Raw genomic sequence first — 9,033 nt, 5'->3', positions numbered from 1 at the left:
AGAGCCGCTCGAGACCTCAGCACCCTCAGGGGCAGGGCCTCGCAATGGTCGCAGGCAGCCCCCTTGAGAGCTGCCTGGGCATGCAACATCCCCAGCCATGAGACACACATTCCATGGGTATCACCTTCTGTGATGATTCTGCGCTGACAAGGGAAGACACACTGTCGGAATCGCTTCGACATGATCTGCTGCTTCGTCTCGACTTCAGGTAAGATGATGAAGCTTCCAAACATAGCCAGAGTGCCTGCTGAATAGAAAGAAGCTAATGTGTCCTGTGTGCCGGCGTGCTTATATACCCCTCCGGTTACACCGTCACACACTACCGTTCTCGCAACACCAATAGGATTGGAGTAGTTTCATTCATAGTTGTTGTCACCGACACAGTTCAAGTTCCCTCGAAGGGGAACATTGAAAAGACTAAAATACACGTTTAAGAGAAATATAAAATAAGTAAAATAGAATAAAATAAAAGGGATAAAATAAAGTCAAATAAGATCCGGAAAGGCTCTCCTATAAAAGTATATTTTAAGAAGGGACTTAAAAGAGTTCACTGACTCAGCTGACCTGATTTCCTCAGGCAGGCTGTTCCAGAGCCTCGGGGCCCTGACAGCAAATGCTCTGTCCCCTTTAGTTGTCAGTCGAGACTCTGGAACAGACAACAGACCTCTGACCGAGGATCTCAAGGTACATGCTGGTGTGTATGGGACTAAAAGGTCAGAAATATAACAAGGCGAGAGGCCCCCCCTTGCAACTTCCTCAAACTTAACAGTGACAAAACCGAGGATCTCCTAATTGGCACAAAATCCACTTTGACTAAATCGGACAGTTTTTCTCTTACCATTGACAACTCCACAGTTCCCCCCCTCCCCTCAGGTCAAGAGTCTGGCTGTGATCCTCGACAAAATCCTCAATAAATCCCGCCTGAAAACACATCTTTTTAAATTGGCATATCCCACGTGATCACTCTTTCTCAATCTTTGTTTCCAGTTGTTTTGTACCCTGATTTTATGCACTGTGACTATAGTTATAGTTAGTATTTTATCGATTATTGCTGTACTGTTTTATTATGTTTTGTAAGGTGACCTTGAGTGTTCAGAAAGGCACATTATTAGAGATCGATGCAATATAGTTTTATTGTCAAAACAAGACAAAACCCGAGTAAGACTTAGACCGTCAAGGCACACTGAAAAACATGGTACATTGTCTCCTCCTACATCAGGTGGGGTCTCATCGTAGCCTTCTGATGGTTCTACTAGTGTAATTTTATTCCTGTCAGTCCCCTCAGGCACCACCCAATGGTCATTTTGAGCATTGCTCCCATAATATTTTACTCCCTTATGTTCTGGTTCCCAGGGGCGTTTCCAGGCTCTTGAAACATCGGGGGCTTAGCCCAGCCCAGAAATCGTTTATGTTTTTACCCCTCACCCCCCATTGCTGTCTACCCAAAGTGTGTTTATAAAGAAACAGTAAATGATATATATGTTGCCTACATTTATTATGATTTTTATAATTACTACTGATAATAACCCCCTGAAGATTTTGAACATTAAACACTTAATTTCCTGAATTCTTGAGACATTTTCTGCACCAATTTATGGTGGAAATGTCTTTAGTTTTATAAAGGGAAGGACAAAATATAGGTGGCAGGTGATAATTCAGAATATGCAAATATAATAGAATGTAATGCAGTAATCAGTAGCTTATTCTTGTTTTTAGTTTATATCTATAAATCAGTTATTTTCGCGCAGTTGAAATCATAATTTTTTTGACCCACAACACAAGAAACAGCTTGAGCAGAGGGGGAGGGAGTGGGGGCTATTAAGAGATGTAATTAGGCCAGCCTAATGTCATTATTGGTTTATGCTTTAATGGACGATTCCATTTTTTATATAAATAAATTATTTGACTTGTAGCCTATTCGATGAGACAAGAGCACTGCTCTTCACCAGAGAAAGAAAACCGGAACTGAAAACACTTCAGACGGAAATATCACCACAATTCCACAGAAATGTTCGATTTTAATGTGCAGCTCACAGCCACTTTAGAGGGAATGCAGCATCCTGGAGACAGTGAAACGGCAGCACACAGAGTGTCAGGTGTCTGTGTTGCGGTCAGGTGTCATGATATTGACTCACTACTTTGTGGCGACTGTCAACCGTTTGTGTTAATACACTGACTAGACACTGACTTAATTAATTAAAATTAAATTAAAATTGATTACAATTTTGCTAGAGACAATTCAGAAGTTGCGGACAAGCCCTGAAGCTGTGAGCATTTTGCGCTCTCTCTTTCTCTCTCTCTCGCAGGCAGGCTGAGTAACGGTGTGGGTCACGTTACATGAACTTCAAACAAAATGTTGCAGTATTATTGCGAGTAGCCTCCGCTCTTTCCCTTAGCTCTTATCCGCTGCATATTAACATGGAAAATATTTTTGTTGCTGTTGTTGAGTTACATTTGGGGCTACAGTCAAAAACCTGGCGACGCCGTTGCTGGTTCCCATGTTTTTCCTTAGAAACATTATGCTACCTTTATTGTTACCTGCACCTCATTAACCACATTGTTAGCAGGAGTTTATTCCGGGGACACATATATTTTTAGACATTGTATGTACTTTAATACACTAGTAGAACACTCAAACCGCGTTCCTAAGACCGACATCTTCCCCAATACTAATCAGCATGCAGTGTGCATCTATCCACTTTTCTATGGCATTTGATTGCTTGTCTTGCTTTTGTTTATCTACTTCTCCCATACACTGCATCCAACGTAGTCTGCCGAAGCCTACCTACACTGCTTGTTGGGTGGGTGATTTGATTATTCAGATCCAGTGAGCAACGGACTTTCAAAATAATAACAATAAAAACTGCGTTAACTTGCAATAAAATAATTGTCTGCGTTAATTGATTAACGCGTTAATGCAATAATAACGTGTTGTGCGTGCCCAGTCCTAATAATAATACAACACTAGTTCTACCACCTTCTACCATGTTCATTCATATACAACAGATGGACTGTTTTGTAGAAGTAATGCCTTCTCTTGTGTATGTTTCTGATATTAGGGTTTACAGGAACTGTCATGGAATAACCAGAGGAAGACAATCAGACAACAGGCTACATTGGTTGGAAAGGACAAGGGAAATTGAAACGTTTAGGTGTGATCCTGGTCTAAATTATTTTACTAGTGGACATGGTTACAACTGAGAGAGAGGAAAAATAAGCCAGTAATATGTTTTACTAATTGTTTGTCTCCAGGTTGTTGATCTGGATGAAGAGATTTACAATAATATCTCAAAGCAAAGCTTTAAATCAGGTAAGGGTACATTTACATTTACTCATTTGGCAAATGTTTTTATCCAAAGCGACTTACATTTGAGGAACAACATACAAGCATCAACAGAGTATCAAATACAGATCTACAACTGACAATACATACTGGTAAGAGCAGCAATAAATACTAGTAAGAGCTCATAGTTCATATCACATCAGTGGGGTAAATACCTAGGGAAGGAAGTAAGAGTTAACAAAAAGTGGAATCAAAACTAAAAAGTGCAATCAATACAAGATAATTGTCGGGGATAGAAGAAGAAGAGCACAGAAAGTGCATGTTAGAGGTTAGGAGTTAGAGGTGTTATAAGAGGAAGTGTTCTTGGAAGAGATGAGTTTTCAAGAGCTTCTTGGAGTTAGAGAGGGACGCCCCTGCTCTGATGGCGTGTGGTAGCTCGTTCCACCATCGTGGTGTCACAGATGAGAATAGCCGGGACTGGGATTGCTTTGTGTGAAGGGATGGCAGAGCCAGTCTGCGTTCGTTGGAGGAGCGTAGCGGGCGAGAAGGAACGTAAGTTTGTATTATGGAGTTTAGGTAGATGGGTGCAGACCCAGTAGTCACTCTGTATGCAAGCATTAGTGACTTGAATTTGATTCTGGAGGCCACGGGGAGCCAGTGGAGGTCACTGAGTAATGGAGTGACATGAGTCCTTTTGGGCTGATCAAAAACCAGACGCGCTGCTGCGTTCTGAACCATTTGTAAGGGTTTCACTGTACATCTTTCCTTAAATGTGTGTCCCTTTTTGGAAAGATTGTATTCTTTTGTCCTTAGTGGTTTTTATTTACAGGTGAATCTGAACATTTTTACAGTGTGGTTTTTCGTCTGTATTTTCCATTATCTACACAGCCATACAGACAGTGAAGGCACTTCATGTTCAGCAGGGCAGCGGACGTGAACTCCCTTCAACCACCGCTCTGTATGCTGTTCATCCTATGGACACCTCAGCACCTGCGGCTCACCACCAGACCACACTCATGTCCCTTAGGTCTGAAAACAAGAGTCCACCCACAGAAATATCACATACCTCTGCAAGAAAGACAAAACCACGTGAAAGAGGTCCTAAAGTTGGTAAGTATTTTGTACAGATACTAGTGCTGGGCAACGATTAAGTTTTTTAATAGCGATTAATTGTAGGATTTTCTTTCTCTTTCTTGTGATGCATAAAATTGAATAGTGAATTCTAAAGTAGTGTATTGCGCACTTTTAATTTAAATGTACTGCTGTATACACAAAAGTGCAACAACATGGGCAAACACTTAAAACAAATAATGTGCTTTTTACCAGTATTCCCTTTACACAGTTGCAATAAAATATTTCTTGTAAATCTCAACTTTAACATTAATGTAATTAAATAAAATATAGAACCAAAGCTATTTAACACTCCCAGGGCATTACCTTTTATTTAGCTTGTCCAAACAAGTTACGATCAGAGTCCAGTTTTCTTGGGTTTTTTTCTGAACAGGTATCGGAGCAGCATAAAGAGTCTATGTTCAATCAGTAGCCAGTTACCCTGTTAGAGTGGTTGAGCACTTCAGCATTTCTGTTTACCTTTTTATGATTATTGTATTACTGTTTATTGTCTGACATTTAACAGAAGGGAGTTGCAAACAGCCTGTTGTAAAATGACAATGAAATTACCTTGAATCCTTGAGTATATATACATCCAGTGGGGAGAACAAGTATTTGATACACTGCTGATTTTGCAGGTTTTCCTACTTACAAAGCATGTAGAGGTCTGTAATTTTTATTTTAGGTACACTTCAACTGTGAGAGACGGAATCTAAAACAAAAATCCAGAAAATCACATTGTAAGATTTTTAAATAATAAATTTGCATTTTATTGCATGACATAAGTATTTGATCACCTACCAGCCAGTAAGAATTCCGGCTCTCACAGACCTGTTAGTTCTTCTTTAAGAAGCCCACCTGTCCACACACTCAATCAAACAGACTCCAACCTCTCCACAATGGCCAAGACCAGAGAGCTGTGTAAGGACATCAGGGATAAAATTGTAGACCTGCACAAGGCTGGGATGGTCTACAGGACAATAGGCAAGCAGCTTGGTGCGAAGGCAACAACTGTTGCCGCAATTATTAGAAAATGGAAGAAGTTCAAGATGACGGTCAGTCTCCCTCGGTCTGGGGCTCCATGCAAGATCTCACCTCGTGGGGCATCAATGATCATGAGGAAGGTGAGGGATCAGCCCAGAACTACACGGCAGGACTTGGGCAATGACCTGAAGAGAGCTGGGACCACAGTCTCAAAGAAAACCATTAGTAACACACTACACCGTCATGGATTAAAATCCTGCAGCGCCCCCTGCTCAAGCCAGCGCATGTCCAGGCCCGTCTGAAGTTTGCCATTGACCATCTGGATGATCCAGAGGAGGAATGGGAGAAAGTCATGTGGTCTGATGAGACAAAAATAGAGCTTTATGGTCTAAACTCCACTCGCCGTGTTTGGAGGAAGAATAAGGATGAGTACAACCCCAAGAACACCATACCAGCCGTGAAGCATGGAGGTGGAAAAATCATTTTTTGGGGATGCTTTTCTGCAAAGGGGACAGGACGGCTGCACCGTATTGAGGGATGGATGGATGGGGCCATGTATCCCGAGATCTTGGCCAACAACCTCCTTCCCTCAGTAAGAGCATTGAAGATGGGTCGTGGCTGGGTCTTCCAGCATGACAACGACCCGAAACACACAGCCAGGGCAATTAAGAAGTGGCTCCGTAAGAAGCATCTCAAGGTCCTGGAGTGGCCTAGCCAGTCTCCAGACCTGAACCCAATAGAAAATCTTTGGAGGGAGCTGAAAGTCCGTATTGCCCAGCGACAGCCCTGAAACCTGAAGGACATGGAGGTCTGTATGGAGGAGTGGGCCAAAATCCCTGTTGCAGTGTGTGCAAACCTGGTCGAGAACTACAGGAAATGTATGATCTCTGTAATTGCAAACAAAGGTTTCTGTACCAAATATTAAGTTCTGCTTTTCTGTTGTATGAAATACTTATGTCATGCGATAAAATGCAAAGTAATTATTTAAAAATCATACAATGTGATTTTCTGGATTTTGGTTTTAGATTCCATCTCTCACAGTTTAAGTGTACCTATGATAAAAATTACAGACCTCTACATGCTTTGTAAGTAGGAAAACCTGCAAAATCAGCAGTGTATCAAATACTTGTTCTCCCCACTGTAGAATTGGTCTCTGTTGATTTTAATCAAAGGTTTGCATTGTTGTCTTTACTTTATAGGCTTAAACCAGCTGATTGTAGTGTCATGTGAAGGAAAGCGAAAAGTCTACTGTCAGCTGTGTTCTGTGAAGTTGAACAGTTCCAGGCACCCACTTGGGTTTGAGCACAAGTATAACTATGTGGTGCGTACTTGACAAGTCTTGTTGTAGAAAATGCAGGAAGCTTGTAAAACAGGGCAGTATTACAAACCTTTACTGTGTGCCCTTAATGTTCGTTCTAGAAAAAGCTGTACCCTTGGTGGACTGCCAAGCCATTGGACGTGGAGAGCAAATTGGACAAGATGGTAGCCAACTTGGCTGATGTAGAGAAAGATGTAGGATCCTGCTCCGCACAGGTGACCCTGACCCAACAATTATGTCTGTGTTTTAATCCGATTTATTGGTGTGATGCCACATGTCAAAAAAAGTCCACTTCAAGAAGTAAGCCATGAAGCCATTTTAATAAAAACAAAGAATTTAATTCAGGCAAAGACAATGTACTAGATTGTTGTTGCATAACCACATTGTTTTTAATACAAACCGTTGTGCTTCAGTGCAATGATCAATATAAATATTTTAGACTGTTCTTTGATGATAAGCTTATTTAAATTGATGAGGGATTGTTGTGTAAAAAATTCAGATAAAAAAGCCAGATAAAAAATCTTGAACTTTTACCAAGATGTTTATTATCAACAGACAACAGAAATAAACACCAGTTAGAATATAAAAGTTTCATTGGAGAGGGTAAGAGATTGATGCAAGAGCCCCATTCTGTCACCAGAACAGAGACCTAAGTCGACATGAAACCATGTAACAACTGACTTTCAACTTCTTTTGGACCTCCTTTTATGGCTCTGTTTCTAAGCGTTACATAATCTTTTGGATCTCTTTCCTACTGCACCTCGATCTGTGGAAAGTCCCACATATCATATCATTTTCAGCATTTAGTGGATTTTTATTTTACTGGAAAGTCCCAGATATTCTAGTTTCTTATCATTTGCTTTTTAACGATTCGTAAGCGTTGATAGACGTCGGCCTTTGTTCACATACTTGCCTGCGTACTTTGCGTGTACCTGGAGGATTAAACCTGAATCCACTAGGGGGCAGACCAGGACCGGGTCATCCATCACCGACACCGGATTATCTTCTTTGACAACTTCTGAATTTGCACATCGTAAATAAACCAAACATAGCAACACTAGAGCAGGTTGTGATTTTAACGAGACATAACGAATTTGGTAATTGCGGACTAGCTCCAGGAGTTTTATTGTAAACATCCCACCATAAATCTCCTTCTTTAATCTAGACTATAACATTAATGCTCTAAGAATTTACACATCAGGATACTCATATTTGTATTGCTTTAATTAAATGTGTCACTTTTTTTATTGCCTGTGTATGAAAAGTAGGGCTGTGTGATACGACTAAAATCTCATAAGCCGATATAGAACATTTTTTGTAAATTCAGTGACAACAACATAGCAAGTAATGTATCTAATGTTAGCTAGGTTGTGGGTTAGCAAACTGTCAGCTACTTCAAGGGCTTGACAATAACGGTGGCCCGATGGCCCGGGGCCAGTAAAAAGTAACTTGGGACAGTTGAACTAGCAGCTCGGGCCAGTGCAGAAACATTAGTATTTAAAAATAAATAAATAAGAAACTCAACATCCTGCAGTTGCTTTGCAGCTCATGGTGCACACCGTTGTCCAATCCAGAACTGTAGTGACGTGACGAGTGGTTGTCAAATGTTATTTCTCTAATTTCAATCAAGCGGCAACCTCTGGGTCTGAAAGTGAAACCATGCAAACGGAAAACCTGCATTCTCTCTAACGGCCAGCAGGGGGCGAGTCCGATGGTTGCAGAAAGAAGTCCGTTTCCATTAGCAATAAGGGTAAAATGTAAAATGTATGTGCATCTTTTCAGCTGATTTATTACCTCAGTAAACACTTTCATAATGAGTTTACGGTCTCAGTCGCAAGTCTTTTTCAACACAGCATGATGTTCATTGAGAAATTATGGTCTTATTTAGGGGCAAATAGACGATAATGCCGGGCTGTCCCCACAACAATTTGCTTTGTAACATTCAATTTAGATTTACTGTATTGTTGTTTTACCGGTATTCAGGTACACAGCTTCTCAGTTGCTGTAAGTTATATGCTCCACAGAATATACAATAATGCAAGGAACAGATATGTTAAGGTGGAAGGCCCATTTAGTAAGTTACAGTAACCTTACTTACTGGGGTCTAACTGTTATACTAAAGTGAGAGTGCAATAATCTCATTCATAATATTCAGTCTAGCTCACTAACCATTTTCGTTTTCATTTAATACAGATATCTGTGCTGACTTCGCTGAGCCTCTCCAATGAAAGATACACAAATAGTTATTGAAAAGCCGGCAAGTGAGCCAACGCTGACATATTATGTCAGCTAAATCCAGTCAGTGTAACATTATCATGTAACAAGCATGGATTAGTTA

The 9,033-nt window shown here is 40.7% G+C and overlaps 1 long non-coding RNA gene across 1 annotated transcript in view; it reads left to right on the top strand.

Annotated features, from left to right (window-relative positions):
- The first annotated feature begins 4,186 nt into the window (after positions 1 to 4,186).
- The window catches only part of LOC123976201, a 7,716-nt gene continuing 2,869 nt past the window's right edge, over positions 4,187 to 9,033 (top strand). Inside the window, exons 1-3 of the long non-coding RNA XR_006826286.1 lie at positions 4,187 to 4,393; positions 6,577 to 6,698; positions 6,797 to 6,910. This is a non-coding gene — a long non-coding RNA (uncharacterized LOC123976201). The remainder of the gene's footprint in view (positions 4,394 to 6,576; positions 6,699 to 6,796; positions 6,911 to 9,033) is intronic.

This window comes from Micropterus dolomieu, linkage group LG09 (assembly GCF_021292245.1).
Source record: "Micropterus dolomieu isolate WLL.071019.BEF.003 ecotype Adirondacks linkage group LG09, ASM2129224v1, whole genome shotgun sequence".
In the NCBI taxonomy this organism is placed as follows: domain Eukaryota; kingdom Metazoa; phylum Chordata; class Actinopteri; order Centrarchiformes; family Centrarchidae; genus Micropterus; species Micropterus dolomieu.
The sequence above is the reverse complement of the archived record's forward strand: the minus strand, read 5'-3'. Positions and strand labels throughout refer to the sequence as shown.